The sequence below is a fragment of the Pseudophryne corroboree genome, chromosome 6 (assembly GCF_028390025.1).
Source record: "Pseudophryne corroboree isolate aPseCor3 chromosome 6, aPseCor3.hap2, whole genome shotgun sequence".
Lineage (NCBI taxonomy): Eukaryota > Metazoa > Chordata > Amphibia > Anura > Myobatrachidae > Pseudophryne > Pseudophryne corroboree.
Window position 1 is genome coordinate 617,819,672 of NC_086449.1, and position 20,879 is coordinate 617,840,550.

General features: G+C 44.7%; 1 long non-coding RNA gene across 4 annotated transcripts in view; it reads left to right on the top strand.

The window, feature by feature from the left end:
- The first annotated feature begins 19,888 nt into the window (after positions 1–19,888).
- LOC134935521 (uncharacterized) overlaps positions 19,889–20,879 on the top strand; it is a 256,745-nt gene continuing 255,754 nt past the window's right edge. The window contains exon 1 of one of the 4 annotated variants that reach the window (XR_010180217.1): positions 19,889–20,703. This is a non-coding gene — a long non-coding RNA (uncharacterized LOC134935521). The remainder of the gene's footprint in view (positions 20,704–20,879) is intronic. The other 3 variants (XR_010180218.1, XR_010180216.1, XR_010180215.1) reach the window with 3 other exon arrangements.

Consider the following 20,879-nt stretch of genomic DNA (forward strand, 5'->3'; position numbering starts at 1 on the left):
CCTTTTAAACTGTCCTGCTGGGATTGATTCCAGCCATCTTTCATGATGACAACTGTCTCTCTTAATGTAAGTTCCTGAATCACTAGATTTAATAAAATTCTTTGATTTTAATATTCCATCTTCAACATAAATAGTTAAATCTAAAAAATGAACGTTAGTTTTACTAATATAGAACATTAACACTATATTTTTATCTTTTTTATTTAAATAAGTGCTAAAGAAGTCTAGTTCTTCCCTACGTCCTTGCCAAATGAACGATATATCATCGGAACATAATTTTTTAACTAAGTTGAAGATGGAAAAATTAAAAAAAAATGTATACTGGCCCACTTCGACCACTATATATATATATATATATATATATATATAGGGTGATTCAAAAGTAGCAGTACCCCCTTGTCAAAGTCGCAGTACACCCTTTTGTTTCAAAAACTGTGCTGGAAATAGGAAAAGTGACTTAGATTCAAGATGGCCGATTTCAGGATGGCGCCCTTGTTCTGTACATACCCTAAAAGCCGAGTAAAAAAAGAGTAATCGGTTTTCCCATTTCCTGCACAATTTTGGAAATCAAAGGGTGTACTGCTACTTTTGAATCACCCTGTATGTATATATACATATATATATATATATATATATATATATACACAGAATATATATTACACACACTTTTGTAGACTACTGCAAGAATATGGATTTGGACACAAATCCTCTTTATACTACATTCTTGCACTTAAATTGAGAGCTTGTTGTTATTCAGTTACAATACCCTTTATCAAATAATACATTTCTATATACTGGCATACCCAGGTTTTAAACCTGTAGCGTTTTGAATTCTAATCAGACACCCTACTCATTGAGCTATTTGATCCTGCATAAAAACTATGAACACTATAGGAAGCTACTGGTACTTTGTAAAAAAAATAATCAGTATTGCAATTGAGCTGGTCTATGTAGTGTGCAGTCAAACATCCAATCTCTTGCAGCCACACACTACATACAGATGAAGCCACGCTAGTTGTGGCTCCGCCTGTGACTAGGGCGCGCGTATTGTCAAGAGCATCGCTGTCCAGCCGGGCGCGCACGCCCGCTACGGAGAGGTGCCCCATTCACTTGAATGGAGAGCGTCTCCATCCACATGCCCGGACAGAGACACTCACAATGGGAGTGTCTCTGTGCACTCCCGGTGTGACTAGGTTTATGGATCGCCTAGTCACGCCAGGAGTGCACACATGTGATGGAGCAGACTCAGATGAGCGCGGCTCCATCTGTAGATCTGCTTAGCCGAAATGCTGATAATTTTTTAACAAAGTAGAAAATAAGCTTCAAATAGAATTCTCTAGCTTAGAATTATCCACCTTTTTTATGCAAGGGTAGCTCAGTAAATAGATTGTCTGACTGCAATGACACAAGCAATGGGTTCGAATCTCGGGTATATCAGCATCTTGAAATATAATAAAGGACAGAGTGACTGAATAACAAAAAACCTCAAGATGAGTTCAGGAATGTTTTAAAGGTATTAGCGACAGAAGGGGTCGGGTAGGAGACAGGGGAGGTCAGGAGATGCTGGGCTTCAAAAAGTAGGGAAGCTGCAAGTGAAAGTAATTAAAACAAATAATTGACAAGTGCCACCAAAAGCGCCCACTACCCTGCAGTGCTATGTGTGGTGCCCCCTCTGCACACACCTAGTTACGGCCATGCTGCAGCATATGCACAACTCAGAATAGGATGCAACTCTGGCTATATGCCCACAGCACTCCATGGACAGTCCCACAAGAGTTTTCTGTAAATACTAGTAATGTGCACCGGAAATTTTTCGGGTTTTGTGTTTTGGTTTTGGATTCGGTTCCGCGGCCGTGTTTTGGATTCGGACGCGTTTTGGCAAAACCTCCCTGAAAATTTTTTGTCGGATTCGGGTATGTTTTGGATTCGGGTGTTTTTTTCCAAAAACCCTTTAAAAACAGCTTAAATCATAGAATTTGGGGGTCATTTTGATCCCATAGTATTATTAACCTCAATAACCATAATTTCCACTCATTTCCAGTCTATTCTGAACACCTCACACGTCACAATATTATTTTTAGTCCTAAAATTTGCACCGAGGTCGCTGGATGACTAAGCTAAGCGACCCAAGTGGCCGACACAAACACCTGGCCCTTCTAGGAGTGGCACTGCGCTGTCAGACAGGATGGCACTTCAAAAAATAGTCCCCAAACAGCACATGATGAAAAGAAAAAAAGAGGTGCACCAAGGTCGCTGGATGGCTAAGCTAAGCGACCCAAGTGGCCGACACAAACACCTGGCCCATCTAGGGGTGGCACTGCAGTGTCAGACAGGATGGCACTTCAGAAAATAGTCCCCAAACAGCACATGATGCAAAGAAAAAAAGAGGTGCACCAAGGTCGCTGGATGGCTAAGCTAAGCGACCCAAGTGGCCGACACAAACACCTGGCCCATCTAGGAGTGGCACTGCAGTGTCAGGCAGGATGGCAGATTTAAAAACAGTCCCCAAACAGCACATGACGCAAAGAAAAAAAAGGTGCACCAAGGTCGCTGGATGGCTAAGCTAAGCGACCCAAGTGGCCGACACAAACACCTGGCCCATCTAGGAGTGGCACTGCAGTGTCAGACAGGATGGCACTTCAAAAAATGGTCCCCAAACAGCACATTATGCAAAGATAAAAAGAGGTGCACCAAGGTCGCTGGATGGCTAAGCTAAGCGACCCAAGTGGCCGACACAAACACCTGGCCCATCTAGGAGTGGCACTGCAGTGTCAGACAGAATGGCACTTCAAAAAATAGTCCCCAAACAGCACATGATGCAAAGAAAAAAAGAGGTGCAATGAGGTAGCTGTGTGACTAAGCTAAGCGACCCAAGTGGCCGACACAAACACCTGACCCATCTAGGAGTGGCACTGCAGTGTCAGACAGAATGGCACTTCAAAAAATAGTCCCCAAACAGCACATGATGCAAAGAAAAAAAGAGGTGCAATGAGGTAGCTGTTTGGCTAAGCTAAGCGACCCAAGTGGCCGACACAAACACCTGGCCCATCTAGGAGTGGCACTGCAGTGTCAGACAGGATGGCACTTCAAAAAATAGTCCCCAAACAACACATGATGCAAAGAAAAAAAGAGGTGCACCAAGGTTGCTGGATGGCTAAGCTAAGCGACCCAAGTGGCCGACACAAACACCTGGCCCATCTAGGAGTGGCACTGCAGTGTCAGGCAGGATGGCAGATTTAAAAAATAGTCCCCAAACAGCACATGATGCAAAGATAAAAAAAGGTGCACCAAGGTCGCTGTGTGACTAAGCTAAGCGACCCAAGTGGCCGACACAAACACCTGGCCCATCTAGGAGTGGCACTGCAGTGTCAGACAGGATGGCACTTCAAAAAATAGTCCCCAAACAGCACATTATGCAAAGAAAAAAAGAGGTGCACCAAGGTCGCTGGTTGGCTTTGCTAAGCGACCCAAGTGGCCGACACAAACACCTGGCCCATCTAGGAGTGGCACTGCAGTGTCAGACAGGATGGCACTTCAAAAAATAGTCCCCAAACAGCACATTATGCAAAGAAAAAAAGAGGTGCACCAAGGTCGCTGGTTGGCTTTGCTAAGCGACCCAAGTGGCCGACACAAACACCTGGCCCATCTAGGAGTGGCACTGCAGTGTCAGACAGGATGGCACTTCAAAAAATAGTCCCCAAGCAGCACATTATGCAAAGAAAAAAAGAGGTGCACCAAGGTCGCTGGATGGCTAAGCTAAGCGACCCAAGTGGCCGACACAAACACCTGGCCCATCTAGGAGTGGCACTGCAGTGTCAGACAGGATGGCACTTCAAAAAATAGTCCCCAAACATCACATAATGCAAAGATAAATTAAAGAAAAAAGAGGGAGGTGCAAGATGGAATTGTCCTTGGGCCCTCCCACCCACCCTTATGTTGTATAAACAGGACATGCACACCTTAACATACCCATCATTTCAGCGACAGGGTCTGCCACACGACTGTGACTGAAATGACTGGTTGGTTTGGGCCCCCACCAAAAAAGAAGCAATCTCTCCTTGCACAAACTGGCTCTACAGAGGCAAGATGTCCACCTCCACCTCATCCTCCGATTCCTCACCCCTTTCACTGTGTACATCCCCCTCCTCACAGATTATTAATTTGTCCCCACTGGAATCCACCATCTCAGGTCCTTGTGTACTTTCTGGAAGCAATTGCTGGTGAATGTCTCCACGGAGGAATTGATTATAATTAATTTTGATTAGTGATGAGCGGGTTCGGTTCCTCGGAATCTGAACCCCCCCGAACTTCACCCATTTTACACGGTTCCGAGGCGGACTCGAATCTTCCCGCCTTGCTCGGTTAACCCGAGCGCGCCCGAATGTCATCATCCCACTGTCGGATTCTCACGAGATTCGCACTCTATATAAGGAGCCGCGCGTCGCCGCCATTTTCACTCGTGCATTGGAGATGATAGGGAGAGGACGTGTGCAGCATTCTCTCAGTTGTGTTCAGTGTGCTGCAAATATCTGTGCTCAGTGTGCTTGCAAATATCTGTGCTCAGTGTGTTGAAAATATCTACGTTCTCTGCCTGAAAAACGCTCCATATCTGTGCTGCATTGTAGTATAAAGTAGGAGGACAGTGCAGAATTTTGCTGACCAGTGACCACCAGTATCATATCAGTATGGTACAGTAGTCCACTGCTCTACCTACCTCTGTGTCGTCAAGTATACTATCCATCCATACCTGTGGTGCATTTAAGTTCTGCGCAGTAGTAGGAGGACAGTGCATAATTTTGCTGACCACCAGTATATAATATATAGCAGTACGGTACAGTAGTCCACTGCTCTACCTACCTCTGTGTTGTCAAGTATACTATCCATCCATACCTGTGGTGCATTTTAGTTGTTGTACGCAGTATATATAGTAGGATGACAGTGCATCATTTTGCTGACGACCAGTATATAATATATAGCCGTACGGTACAGTAGTCCACTGCTCTACCTACCTCTATGTCGTCAAGTATAATATCCATCCATACCTGTGGTGCATTTAAGTTTTGCACAGTATATACAGTAGGAGGACAGTGCATAATTTTGCTGACCACCAGTATATAATATATAGCAGTACGGTACAGTAGTCCACTGCTCTACCTACCTCTGTGTCGTCAAGTATACTATCCATCCATACCTGTGCTGCAGTTTAGTTGTTGTGCGCACTAAATATAGTAGGAGGACAGTGCATCATTTTGCTGACCACCAGTATATAATATATAGCAGTACGGTACAGTAGGCCATTGCTATTGATATATTACTGGCATATAATTCCACACATTAAAAAATGGAGAACAAAAATGTGGAGGGTTAAATAGGGAAAGATCAAGATCCACTTCTACCTCGTGCTGAAGCTGTTACCACTAGTCATGGCCGAGACGTTGAACTGCCATCAACGACGTCTGCCAAGGCCGATGCCTAATGTCATAGTAGAGAGCATGTAAAATCCAAAAAACAAAAGTTCAGTAAAATGACCCAAAAATCAAAATTAAAAGCGTCTGATGAGAAGCGTAAACTTGCCAATATGCCATTTACGACACGGAGTGGCAAGGAACGGCTGAGGCCCTGGCCTATGTTCATGGCTAGTGGTTCAGATTCACATGAGGATGGAAGCACTCATCCTCTCATTAGAAAAGTGCAGTGCCACTTCTAGATGGGCCAGGTGTTTGTGTCGGCCACTTGGGTCGCTTAGCTTAGCCATCCAGCGACCTTGGTGCACCTCTTTTTTTCTTTGCATGATGTGCTGTTTGGGGACTATTTTTTGAAGTGCCATCCTGTCTGACACTGCAGTGCCACTCCTAGATGGGCCAGGTGTTTGTGTCGGCCACTTGGGTCGCTTAGCTTAGCCAAACAGCTACCTCATTGCACCTCTTTTTTTCTTTGCATCATATGCTGTTTGGGGACTATTTTTTAAATCTGCCATCCTGTCAGACACTGCAGTGCCACTCCTAGATGGGCCAGGTGTTTGTGTCGGCCACTTGGGTCGCTTAGCTTAGTCACACAGCAACCTTGGTGCACCTCATTTTCTTTGCATCATGTGCTGTTTGGGGACTATTTTTTGAAGTGCCATCCTGTGCGACACTGCAGTGCAACTCTTAGATGGGCCAGGTGTTTGTGTCGGCCACTTGGGTCGCTTAGCTTAGCCATCCAGCAACCTTGGTGCACCTCTTTTTTTCTTTGCATCATGTGTTGTTTGGGGACTATTTTTTGAAGTGCCATCCTGTCTGACACTGCAGTGCCACTCCTAGATGGGCCAGGTGTTTGTGTCGGCCACTTGGAACGCTTTGCTTAGCCATCCAGCGACCTTGGTGCACCTCTTTTTTTCTTTGCATCATGTGCTGTTTGGGGACTATTTTTTGAAGTGCCATTCTGTCTGACACTGCTGTGCCACTCCTAGATGGGTCAGGTGTTTGTGTCGGCCACTTGGGTCGCTTAGCTTAGTCACACAGCTACCTCATTGCACCTCTTTTTTTCTTTGCATCATGTGCTGTTTGGGGACTATTTTTTGAAGTGCCATCCTGTCTGACACTGCAGTGCCACTCCTAGATGGGCCAGATGTTTGTGCCGGCCACTTGGGTCGCTTAGCTTAGTCACACAGCGACCTTGGTGCACCTCTTTTTTTCTGTGCAGCATGTGCTATTTGAGGACTATTTTTTGAAGTGCCATCCTGTCTGCAGTGCCACTCCTAGATGGGCCAGATGTTTGTGTCGGCCACTTGGGTCGCTTAGCTTAGCCACACAGCTACCACATTGCACCTCTTTTTTTCTTTCCATCATGTGCTGTTTGGGAACTATTTTTTGAAGTGCCACCCTATCTGACACAGCAGTGCCACTCCTAGATGGGCATGGGCCAGGTGTTTGTGTCAGCCACTTGGGTCGCTTAGCTTAGCCACACAGCTACCTAATTGCACCTCTTTTTTTCTTTGCATCATGTGCTGTTTGGGGACTATTTTTTAAATCTGCTATCCTGTCTGACACTGCAGTGCCACTCCTAGATGGGCCAGGTGTTTGTGTCGGCCACTTGGGTCGCTTAGCTTAGTCATCCAGCGACCTTGGTGCACCTCTTTTTTTCTTTGCATCATGTGCTGTTTGGGCACTATTTTTTGAAGTGCCATCCTGTCTGACACTGCAGTGCCACTCCTAGATGGGCCAGGTGTTTGTGTCAGCCACTTGGGTCGCTTAGCTTAGTCACACAAACGACCTTGGTGCACCTCTTTTTTTTCTTTGCATCATGTGCTGTTTGGGGACTATTTTTTGAAGTGCCATCCTGTCTGACACTGCAGTACCACTCCTAGATGGGCCAGGTGTTTGTGTCAGCCACTTGGGTCGCTTAGCTTAGTCACACAGCTCCCTCATTGCACCTCTTTTTTTCTTTTTATCATGTGCTGTTTGGGGACTATTTTTTAAATCTGCCATCCTGTCTGACACTGCAGTGCCACTCCTAGATGGGCCAGGTGTTTGTGTCGGCCACTTGGGTCGCTTAGCTTAGTCACACAGCGACCTTGGTGCACCTCTTTTTTTCTTTGCATCATGTGCTGTCTGGGGACTATTTTTTGAAGTGCCATCCTGTCTGACACTGCAGTGCCACTCCTAGATGGGCCAGGTGTTTGTGTCGGCCACTTGGGTCGCTTAGCTTAGTCACACAACGACCTTGGTGCACCTCTTTTTTTCTTTGCATCATGTGCTGTTTGGGGACTATTTTTTGAAGTGCCATCCTGTCTGACACTGCAGTGCCACTCCTAGATGGGCCAGGTGTTTGTGTCGGCCACTTGGGTCGCTTAGCTTAGTCACACAGCGACCTCATTGCACCTCTTTTTTTCTTTGCATTATGTGCTGTTTGGGGACTATTTTTTAAATCTGCCATCCTGTCTGACACTGCAGTGCCACTCCTAGATGGGCCAGGTGTTTGTGTCGGCCACTTGGGTCGCTTAGCTTAGTCACACAGCTACCTCATTGCACCTCTTTTTTTCTTTGCATCATGTGCTGTTTGGGGACTATTTTTTAAATCTGCCATCCTGTCTGACACTGCAGTGCCACTCTTAGATGGGCCAGGTGTTTGTGTCGGCCACTTGGGTCGCTTAGCTTAGTCATTCAGCGACCTCTGTACAAATTTTAGGACTAAAAATAATATTGTGAGGTGTGAGGTGTTCAGAATAGACTGGAAATGAGTGGAAATTATGGTTATTGAGGTTAATAATACTATGGGATTAAAATGACCCCCAAATTCTATGATTTAAGCTGTTTTTGAGGGTTTTTTGTAATAAAACACCCGAATCCAAAACACACCCGAATCCGACAAAAAATTTTCAGGGAGGTTTTGCCAAAACGCGTCCGAATCCAAAACACAGCCGCGGAACCGAATCCAAAACCAAAACACAAAACCCGAAAAATGTCCGGTGCACATCACTAATTTTGATGAACATCATCTTCTCCACATTTTCTGGAAGTAACCTCGTACGCCGATTGCTGACAAGGTGAGCGGCTGCACTAAACACTCTTTCGGAGTATACACTGGAGGGGGGACAACTGAGGTAAAATAAAGCCAGTTTGTTCAAGGGCCTCCAAATTGCCTCTTTTTCCTGCCAGTATATGTACGGACTGTCTGACGTGCCTACTTGGATGCTGTCACTCAAATAATCCTCCACCATTCTTTCAATGGTGAGAGAATCATATGCAGTGACAGTAGACGACATGTCAGTAATCGTTGGCAGGTCCTTCTGTCCGGACCAGATATCAGCACTCGCTCCAGACTGCCATGCATCACCGCCAGCGGGTGGGCTCGGAATTCTTAGCCTTTTTCTTGCAGCACCAGTTGCGGGAGAATGTGAAGGAGGATCTGTTGACGGGTCACGTTCCGCTTGACTTGACAAGTGTCTCACCAGCAGGTCTTTGCACCTCTGCAGACTTGTGTTTGCCGGAAAGAGAGATACAACGTAGGCTTTAAACCTAGGATCGTACACGGTGGTCAAAATGTAGTGCTCTGATTTCAACAGATTGACCACCCGTGAATCCTGGTTAAGCGAATGAGGGGCTCCATCCACAAGTCCCACATGCCTAGCGGAATCGCTCCGTTTTAGCTCCTCCTTCAACCTCTCCAGCTGCTTCTGCAAAAGCCTGATGAGGGTAACGACCTGACTCAGGCTGGCAGTGTCTGAACTGACTTCACGTGTGGCAAGTTCAAAGGGTTGCAGAACCTTGCACAACATTGAAATCATTCTCCACTGCGCTTGAGTCAGGTGCATTCCCCCTCCTTTGCCTATATCGTAGGCAGATGTATAGGCTTGAATGGCCTTTTCCTGCTCCTCCATCCTCTGAAGCATATAGAGGGTTGAATTCCACCTCGTTACCACCTCTTGCTTCAGATGATGGCGGGGCAGGTTCAGGAGTGTTTGCTGGTGCTCCAGTCTTCGGCACGCGGTGGATGAATGCCAAAAGTGGCCCGCAATTCTTCGGGCCATCGACAGCATCTCTTGCACGCTCCTGACGTTTTTTAAAAAAATTCTGCCCCACCAAATTCAATGTATGTGCAAAACATGGGACGTGCTGGAATTTGCCCACATGTAATGCACGCACAATTTTGGTGGCATTGTCCGATGTCACAAATCCCCAGGAGAGTCCAATTGGGGTAAGCCATTCTGCGATGATGTTCCTCAGTTTCCGTAAGAGGTTGTCAGCTGTGTGCCTCTTATGGAAAGTGGTGATACAAAGCATAGCCTGCCTAGGAAAGAGTTGGCGTTTGCGATATGCTGCTACTGGTGCCGCCGCTGCTGTTCTTGCTGCGGGAGGCAATACATCTACCCAGTGGGCTGTCACAGTCATATAGTCCTGAGTCTGCCCTGCTCCACTTGTCCACATGTCCGTGGTTAAGTGGACATTGGGTACAACTGCATTTTTTAGGACACTGGTGGCTCTTTTTCTGAGGTCTGTGTACATTCTCGGTATCGCCTGCCTAGAGAAATGGAACCTAGATGGTATTTGGTACCGGGGACACAGTACCTCAATCAATTGTCTAATTCCCTGTGAATTAACGGTGGATACCGCACACACGTTTAACACCACCGCAGCTGCCAAGGCCTGAGTTATCCGCTTTGCAGCAGTATGACTGCTGTGATATTTCATCTTCCTCGCAAAGGACTGTTGGACAGTCAATTGCTTACTGGTAGTAGTACAAGTGGTCTTCCGACTTCCCCTCTGGGATGACGATCGACTCCCAGCAGCAACAGCAGCAGCACCAGCAGCAGTAGGCGTTACACTCAAGGATGCATCGGAGGAATCCCAGGCAGGAGAGGACTCGTCAGACTTGCCAGTGACATGGCCTGCAGGACTATTGGCGTTCCTGTCTAAGGAGGAAATTGACACTGAGGGAGTTGGTGGTGTGGTTTGCAGTAGCTTGGTTACAAGAGGAAGGGATTTAGTTGTCAGTGGACTGCTTCTGCTGTCACCCAAAGTTTTTGAACTTGTCAATGACTTCTGATGATTGCGCTCCAGGTGACGTATAAGGGAGGATGTTCCTAGGTGGTTAACGTCCTTACCCCTACTTATTACAGCTTGTCAAAGGCAACACACGGCTTGACACCTGTTGTCCACATTTCTGTTAAAATAATTCCACACCAAAGAGGTGATTTTTTTTGTAATTTGACCAGGCATGTCAATGGCCATATTCGGCCCACGGACAACAGGTGTCTCCCCGGGTGCTTGACTTAAACAAACCACCTCACCATCAGAATCCTCCTTGTCAATTTCCTCCTCAGCGCCAGCATCTCCCATATCCTCTCCCTGGTGTACTTCAACAGTGACATCTTCAATTTGACTATCAGGAACTGGACTGCGGGTGCTCCTTCCAGCACTTGCAGGGGGAGTGCAAATGGTGGAAGGCGCCACCTCTTCCCGTCCAGGGTTGGGAAGGTCAGGCATCGCAACCGACACGCTGTCGGCCACGTGGGTCGCTGGATGGCTAAGCTAAGTGACCCACGTGGCCGACACAAACACCTGGCCCATCTAGGAGTGGCACTGCAGTTTTCTAACGAGAGGATAAGTGCTTCCATCCTCATGTGAAGCTGAACCACTAGCCATGAACATAGGCCAGAGCCTCAGCCGTTCCTTGCCACTCTGTGTCGTAAATGTCATATTGGCAAGTTTACGCTTCTCATCAGACGCTTTTGATTTTGATTTTTGGGTCATTTTACTGAACTTTTGTTTTTTGGATTTTACATGCTCTCTACTATGACATTGGGCATCGGCCTTGGCAGACGACGTTGATGGCATTTCATCGTCTCGGCCATGACTAGTGCCAGCAGCTTCAGCACGAGGTGGAAGTGGATCTTAATCTTTCCCTATTTTACCCTCCACATTTTTGTTCTCCATTTTTTAATGTGTGGAATTATATGCCAGTAATATATCAATATCAATGGCCTACTGTACCGTACTGCTATATATATACTGGTGGTCAGCAAAATTCTGCACTGTCCTCCTACTATATGCTGCGCACAACTACAATGCAGCACAGGTATGGATGGATAGTATACTTGACGACACAGAGGTAGAGCAATGGACTACTGTACCGTACTGCTATATATATACTGGTGGTCAGCAAAATTCTGCACTGTCCTCCTACTATATACTGCGCACAACTAAAATGCAGCACAGGTATGGATGGATAGTATACTTGACGACATAGAGGTAGAGCAATGGACTACTGTACCGTACTGCTATATATATACTGGTGGTCAGCAAAATTCTGCACTGTCCTCCTACTATATACTGCGCACAACTAAAATGCAGCACAGGTGTGGATGGATAGTATACTTGACGACACAGAGGTAGAGCAATGGACTACTGTACAGTACTGCTATATATATACTGGTGGTCAGCAAAATTCTGCACTGTCCTCCTACTATATACTACAATGCAGCACAGATATGGAGCATTTTTCAGGCAGAGAACGTAGATATTTGCAGCACACTGTGCACAGATATTTGCAGCACACTGAGCACAGATATTTGCAGCACACTGAGCACAGATATTTGCAGCACACTGACCACAGAAACTGAGAGAATGCAGCCACGTCCTCTCGCTATCATCTCCAATGCACAAGTGAAAATGGCGGCAACGCGCGGCTCCTTATATAGAATACGAATCTCGCGAGAATCCGACAGCGGGATGATGACGTTCGGGCGCGCTCGGGTTAACCGAGCAAGGCGGGAAGATCCGAGGCTGCCTCGGAACCGTGTAAAATAGGTTAAGTTCGGGAGGGTTCGTATCTTGACGAACCGAACCCGCTCATCTCTAGTAAATACCCATAGCCATAATAACAGCTGCAGCGCATAAAAAGATATTGCTAAACATATTACAAACAAACACATATGAAAACAATATTTTTGAAGTAAAAGTATTTTATGTGCTTCTGTAAATATTATTTTGATCACAGGTCTCCTAACTTAGTGCACACACTTGGAGCAATATAAGAAGGCAGTGAATCAATTTGTTAGAAATGATGTACCAAGGTAACTTAAGTACTAGTGACTTCATTAAAATCAAGTCACCTGATCTGTTCACCAGGTTCTAGTAATGTAACTGAGACACACTGTAGCCAATCAGAAATGTGAATTCTGCCTCAGTTAAGGTGGGTACACACAGATAGATATATATGCAGATTAATTGATCTGCAGATATATCTATGGACAGGTCAGGCAGTGTGCTGTGCATACACACTGCCCGATCCATCGGGGAGTGACGTCATGAACTGAGCAGGCATGTACACACGGGCATGTAATTTTAGTCCCCATTTAAACATACAGAATATTTACTAAACTCTGACTATATGTTCTTCATAATCATGTTTAATACTGAACCAAAATATTATTACTACATCATGCACAAGAAAGAACAGAGACTAAAATCAATGTGAATATGTAAGTTACTATGTTACTGAGACTGATACATTCATTAAGACCAATAGAAATCAGCAATCCATATCACATGACCATATGAGGTCACAGAATTATTCCTTAAAAACCACTGGACCATTATCCCAATCAATCACTTCTCCCAGAGGAAGACCTTTGAGAGGCTGAAACGCATTGGAGCTATGAGCATATAGACACTGGAGTTCTGCAGAACCCACTGCAAGCACCAGAGACAGCGATCAACAAAGAAATAAGACCCGGTCACGTGATCGGGATAACCCGGAAGCCGAACCCGTTGCTGAGCAACTGATGACGGAGGACAGAGAAGCCGGTGGCAGGAGAAGGTAAGAAGTGAGTCTCCGTATGCGGCGGGGGTCACTCAGCAAGCAGCTCCGTAGAGCGCTATCTGAGATTCTCCCATACCCTAGACAGGATTACTAATCCGGCCCATCAGCTCTCAGGGGACGTCTGCATCAGGGCGCACCACGAGTAGCTGAAGCCGGGTAGTAAGACCGGTCCGGAGCCTCCCTTATCATACCCTATGTTAAACCTGCTAAACGCTCCACACCGTGAAGAAAAAGAAGGACATATATTTGGCCACTCTCAGTCATAAAAGCGCTTAATGAGAGAAACCTATAGACTGTCCAGTGCACTGTAATTAGAGACTTTAAAACAACATAGTTGCGGGACGCCGCAACCCTTATTGATTTTCTTAACCAAGAGAGACATTATTATTGTTGTCATTCAACAACTCATCTATACCAGTGGCATTATCTTCAGATAGCCTGATCTTAATAAATAGTGGTACAGTAAGTACCTGTTTACGTTACAAATTGTCATTTGTCATAATTATTGTTCTGTCCAACAGAGAACCACACATTATTTGTTTGCTTCATTTATTGGTTAATGAGGTATCCACCACATCAATTAATTTACATAATTTCAAGGGGTTATCGTTCAAGATCACTAATTAATTAATTAAGACATCAGCCCACTAGTCAGGATTGAGCGCAAAACTATTTCCAATTATTCCTGTATTTAAAATCAGGTTGGTCACCTGAAAGTGTAGCAGCTCGTCCACACAATAGATCCCGGTGCGCAGATAATTCCAATAATTACTATTTACCATTGACCATTATCTGCAGCAAGAGATCACACATGGGATTGATCGAATTAAGAAACAATAGGGATACAAGGGCCAGAACATTGGTACCTGCAAAATGAATTAATACCGAGGGGACTTAAGGTGAAAAAAGCACCGACACACAACAGAGACAATATCTCCTTCATGACAAAATGGAATAGTATCCTCAATGACTGTTCAAAAAACTTGATTACACTACTGATAGAAACAAACACAACAGAATTAGTATCCATAGATAAAACCATTGAGACATTAGATACCCAATTAGATCCATACAAACAGGAACAGGAATTCATTCATCTTTCAGAAATCACTGCACAAAGAGTTTTAAGGTGAGAACATGGAATAATAGAAACAAAGAAAAGGAAGATTCTCAGAGATAAATTTGGAGTAAGAAAACCACAAAAAATCCACAAATAAAACCACAGAGTCAGTGAAAGAGAAAGACAAAACAAAACTGAAACCAATTCCCAAAGGGAAGAACATAAGGAGTCCCATATACAAGAGGTTAAACCTTACTTATCAGCAATATATGACAAAATTACACAAAATTACAAGAATTAGAGACACAAAAGGGGATCTAGAACAGGTTTCATCTGTCTCCTCAGTGGAAGACACAGGATCAGAAGTTTCATTCTCGATTCATGAAATCGATGATGACCCACAATATGAAGAATTAGCCAGATTATCATTAGAAAAAGGGTGGAACAATCAAAATCAGGTTAGTTCATTTATCACAGAAAGATTACATACAAGGAAGAAAATCATAGACCTACCCATTAAGAGGACAGTGGAAGAGATCCACCCAGAAACACTACTGATAGAACAAGTATCCGACAAACAGAAAGGAGACTTAGATAGGTAACCATGTGCATCAAACCAGCCTTTTTTAGGGGTCAGCCACATAGAGGGACACAACGAGAAAGTCAACAGTACACAGATCAAAACAGGGAAACGCAAACTAGAGGAACAAGAAGGGGGGGAGAAAAGAACAAGAACAAACCACCCACAGTAACAGGGGAATTGGGGAAAGGAGTGTTCAACTTAAGTGACACCACATTAACAGAAAATGATCTGAAACTCCTCGATAAAGGTTTATAATTTGCGCCCACAACTAAACTTAACAAATTTAATACATATCTTGACTTACATAAATTTGCCCGGAAGTTAACACTTAAAAAATATTTTGCTACTACAACACCAGCTTCAGTTACAAACCAAGAAGACACAGACAGGTTCAGACACAGTACACTCAAACCACCATCTACATTCTATCCTAGCCACTTGAAAGGTACACAAGTAGATGCATACGTCCGAATGATAGAATGAGACATTGAAAAACTAAACACAAACAAATTCACTAGTAATTTGTCAAAGCAAGAGAAAACAGCATTACAGGAACTACAGGATAACCATTCACTGATCGTCAAACCAGCAGATAAGGGAGGCGGTACAGTAATCCTCAGCAAATCTCAATATATTAAAGAAGCACACCAGATTTTAGATGACGGAAAAACCTATCAGAAACTACACGGAGAACCAACCTCTACATTCCAGAAATAATTAGACCATCACCTACAGATAGGAGCAAACATAGGAATCCTGAACCAACATGAACATCAGTATATACAAAATCATCACCCCAATATTCCAGTATTCTACTACCTACCAAAAATACACAAAGACCCAACTAATCCACCTGGAAGACCAATCATATCTGGAACAGGTTCATTAACATCACACCTATCAGAATATCTGGATACATTTCTACAACCTTATGTACAAAGACAGAAGTCTTACTTACGAGACAGCACACACATATTGAACAAAATTCAAGGAATGAAGTGGGATGAAGAAATGTGGTTAGTGACTTCAGATGTGGCATCATTGTACTCAGTGATAGACCACGACCAAGGGATCCGTAGTATAAATTACCATCTATAAAAAGATGAAGACTTGCCAGACACACAGAGACAATTCATTATTGACAGTATACAATTTATACTGAAACACAATTACGTGTGGTTTGAGGATGTATTCTATCTGCAGACCACGGGGACCGCGATGGGCACAGGATTCGCCCCCGAGCTACGCCAATCTCTTTATGAGTTGGTGGGAGGACCATTTTATATGGGACAGGCCGGAGCTGGGGGCGAATTTCGTGCTTTGGACGAGATACATAGATGACATCTTTTTTGTATGGCGGGGAAAGGAAGAAACACTCATTGAGTTCACTCAATCCATGAACCATAACAAAAACAACCTCCATTTCACAACCATCTATAGCAAGAACAATGCAGATTTTCTAGACCTGAGCTTTTTCATAGAGGATAGCCAGCTATACACAAAAACCTTCAAAAAGAATGTTGACGTTAATAGTTACATTCTATCCACCAGTGGACATCACCCCAATTGGTTGAGATCAATCCCAAAAGGGCAATTCATGAGATTAAGGAGAAACTGCTAAAAAAAAACAGACTATACAATCCAAGGTAGAGAAATGATGGCAGAGTTCAGAGGAAAGAATACAAAGAGGAACAACTAGAGGAGGCATACAACCAAGCGGGCGAGTTAGATAGAGGTCAGCTACTTCAATACAAAAATAAAGAGGATAGAGAACAGTTAAAGGAAGTACTATTCATAACGGATTATACACAACAAGCCAAATCACTGCAACATATCCTCAGAAAACACTGGCCACTTCTCATGGAAGATGAAGTTCTGAATGATGTATTAGACACAAAACCCAAAGTTGTATTCAGAAAAGCACCTAACTTGAAACAGAAATTAGTGCACAATCACATAAAGCCAATTAAATTGACACAATCATACATCAATCAATCCAAACCCAAATCAGGTTTCTATTATTGTGGAACATGCGTAGGATGTAAAAATGGGGGATCACACAGTACAAAACCAGTAACCCAATTCAGCTCTACCAACACACGCAAAATCTATAATTTCAAAGAGAGAATAACATGTAACAGCAAAGGGGTCATTTATTTATTGGAATGTGGGTGCACTAAGCAATACGTAGGACGTACCACACGTCCTTTAAAAATAAGGATAGGCGAACATATACGAAACATTAAAAAAGGACTAGAAGAGCACAACTTATCAAAACATTTCAAAGACCATCACAACAGTAACCCCACATCGCTGAGATTTATAGGGATTCAAGAGGTACATCCAAATTGGAGAGGGGGTGATTATATTGCTAAAATCAATACTGTAGAACTGAGATGGATGTACGAACTAAAGACACTAGCTACAAAAGGATTGAATAGTGACAATGAGGTCAAATCATTGATATGCAAGAAATGAAGACCCTATTCATTTGTTAAATTACCTACAGGTGTTATCACTAGCCTAAGAATCAATATACAATTAGCAGATCAGCCACACATACACATTAAAGTCCAATTATCACTGTCACATATACAAATAATATATCAAGTGAGCATGTAATTTTAGTCCCCATTTAAACATACAGAATATTTACTAAACTCTGACTATATGTTCTTCATAATCATGTTTAATACTGAACCAAATTATTATTACTACATCATGCACAAGAAAGAACAGAGACTAAAATCAATGTGAATATGTAAGTTACTATGTTACTGAGACTGATACATTCATTAAGACCAATAGAAATCAGCAATCCATATCACATGACCATATGAGGTCACGGAATTATTCCTTAAAAACCACTGGACCATTATCCCAATCATTCACTTCTCCCAGAGGAAGGCCTTTGAGAGGCTGAAACGCGTTGGAGCTATGAGCATATAGACACTGGAGTTCTGCAGAACCTACTACAAGCACCAGAGACAGCGATCAACAAAGAAATAAGACCCGGTCACGTGATCGGGATAACCTGGAAGCCGAACCCGTTGCTGAGCAACTGAAGACGGAGGACCGGGAAGCCGGTGACGGAGCGCGGCAGACACAGGAGAAGGTAAGAAGCGAGTCTCCGTATGCGGCGGGGGTCACTCACCAAGCAGCTCCGTAGAGCGCTATCTGAGATTCTCCCTTACCCTAGACAGGACTACTAATCTGGCCCATCGGCTCTCAGGGGACGTCTGCATCAGGGCGTACCACGAGTAGCTGAAGCCGGGTAGTAAGACCGGTCCGGAGCCTCCCTTATCATACCCTATGTTAACCTGCTATACGCTCCACACCGTGAAGAAAAAGAAGGACATATATTTGGCCACTCTCAGACATAAAAGCGCTTAATGAGAGAAACCTATAGACTGTCCAGTGCACTGTAATTAGAGACTTTAAAACAACATAGTTGCGGACGCCGCAACCCTTATTGATTTTCTTAACCAAGAGAGACATTATTATTGTTGTCATTCAACAATTCATCTATACCAGTGGCATTATCTTCAGATAGTCTGATCTTAATAAATAGTAGTACAGTTAGTACCTGTTTACTCTACAAATTGTAATTTGTCATAATCACTGTTCTGTCCAACAGAGAACCACACATTATTTGTTTGCTTCATTTATTGGTTAATGAGGTATCCACGACATCAATTAATTTACATAATTTCAAGGGGTTATCGTTCAAGATCACTAATTAATTAAGACATCAGCCCACTAGTCAGGATTGAGCGCAACACTATTTCCAATTATTCATGTACACACGCCCACCCAGTTCAGCTGTCAATCACCGCCGTCTGCCACAGCATGTGTATGGGCGGTCGGCTGATCGTCCATACACACACAACGATGCGCCAATATATTGGTAGATATATTGACCATCGGCTGTGCAGCAGGGCCGATGCGATATGTCTGTGAACGACAGAGTTCACAGACATATTGCCCGTACACACTGGCCGACAGACCCGCAATATATCAGCCGTTCAATAGAACGGTGGATATATCGGCCAGTGTGTACGGCCATTACAGTACATTACCAGATCCTAGTGTTTATGGTCTGCAGTTACGTTAATTAAACGGCTCATCCCACTGCATCTGCTATAGGTGAAAGTTGCACTTTCAACTGTAAGTTAAATATCTGCTGCAAAGATCACTATATACTGTAAGTGCTCAACAGTGAATCTGCTACATTTAAGATTATTTCTGTGCAACTGGTGTATCAATTACTGCATGATTGAGAGAGAATGTATTTTCCCATCCTAGTTTATCGATCCGTGCACTCAATAAAAAAATAAATACTGCAGCACAGAACTGAAAACTATTCATATATATATATATATATATAGCACTGACTGAGATTGATGTGCTCTCACGAGAACTGTCATTTATCCCTACGTGTCGCCAAGACCCATTGCAATGGAAGGCTGATAAATATCGTTTACACAGACAACTTAAATTAAAGGAACATTTTGCTAGAGATACAAGTGGATCTCGGAAAGATAACGAGATCCTGCCCAAGTTACAGAAAATTTTGCCTAAATCAACGTTTGAACTGCAAACACATTATGCATCTATACATTATGCGTTTATTGGACAATGAGAATGACCTATACATAGCTTTTATGCCCGTTAATAGATACAATATGTCTAAAATGGAAAAACAAGCGCTAATTAAGTTGTCATCTCGCACCGACCTTGTATTTAGACCCGCCGACAAGGGGGGTGCCCTTGTGATTCAAAATCTTGCTGAGTACAAAAATGAGATTGAAAGGCAGTTACAGGATCAGGATACGTATACTTGTCTTCCTGTTGATCCTATGATTAGATTTAAAGAGGATCTTGTGTCTAAGCTTGAGTGCAGGCCTGGCGCTACCCGCTCAGCAAGGTCCTGCAAAGCAGGGAGGCGCCAAGTCGGAGAGGCGCTCTCTCCGCTCTGCGACCTTACTGATGCTGTTGCTGCCGGCTGCCAGCGCCTGTCATTCTGACAGGCAGCAGTTGCGCCGGCAGCATGAAGACCAGCTCCCCCTTCCTTGCCTCTTTACTAACGGCCAGGGGCATCAGAACGGGGGGTGGGCAAGGGGGCTGCGGGGAGGAGTGATCAGGGCCGGCCGGCCAATATCGCAACCTACGCATTTGCGTATGACGCCATCTCCCACCGCAGCTATCTGCTGCCTGCGTGCGCCTCCTGGTCACAACATCTTGTAGAGGCATGGCTGTCTGCTGCTGCATGCCCCTCCCGTGTCCCAGTGTCTGTCCCCTCTGCTCTGCTTCCCCCTTCACCCCCCCACCTCTTCCTAGGCAAAAGCAATCCATCACGAATGGCCAGTGCATGTAAACAGTGCGGCGCAGTTCTCAGTGATCAGCAGCTTTGGCCTGATCTCCTACTTGTCTGGTGCACGCTGCTCCTGGGAGTCTTTGTGTCCTCTACTCCGCTCCCCACACCCAGCCATGGCCAGCGCCTGCTGCAATAAGTGCAGGGACAGCCGCAGGGGAGAGAAGGAGGAGGAGGAGCAGCACCAAGACGTTGGGCGATGGCGTGTGGCTCAACACATGGCTGTCCGCCCACCCATCTGCAGCAGCCTGCCTGAGTCCCTGGCCGTGATGAGACACATCACCCAGGCAGTCCCGGATCCCGGCCCCTAGCAGCAGGGCCAGCTGCAGCATCAGCAGCCTGAATGAGCTCACTATCAACATGGAAAGGAGATCTGCCAGGGTGAGTGGCTGACGTCCTCACCTCCCTCTCTCATCCTCCCTCTCTTTCTCTCTCGTCCTCACCTCTCTCTCTCTCTTGTCCTCACCTCTCTGTGGGCGGGATGTACTAACCTCCGCCGCTGCGTTAATTGCCGTTTTCACTGCGATCTGAGTAGTCACCGCCCCGCTGCCCCTTAG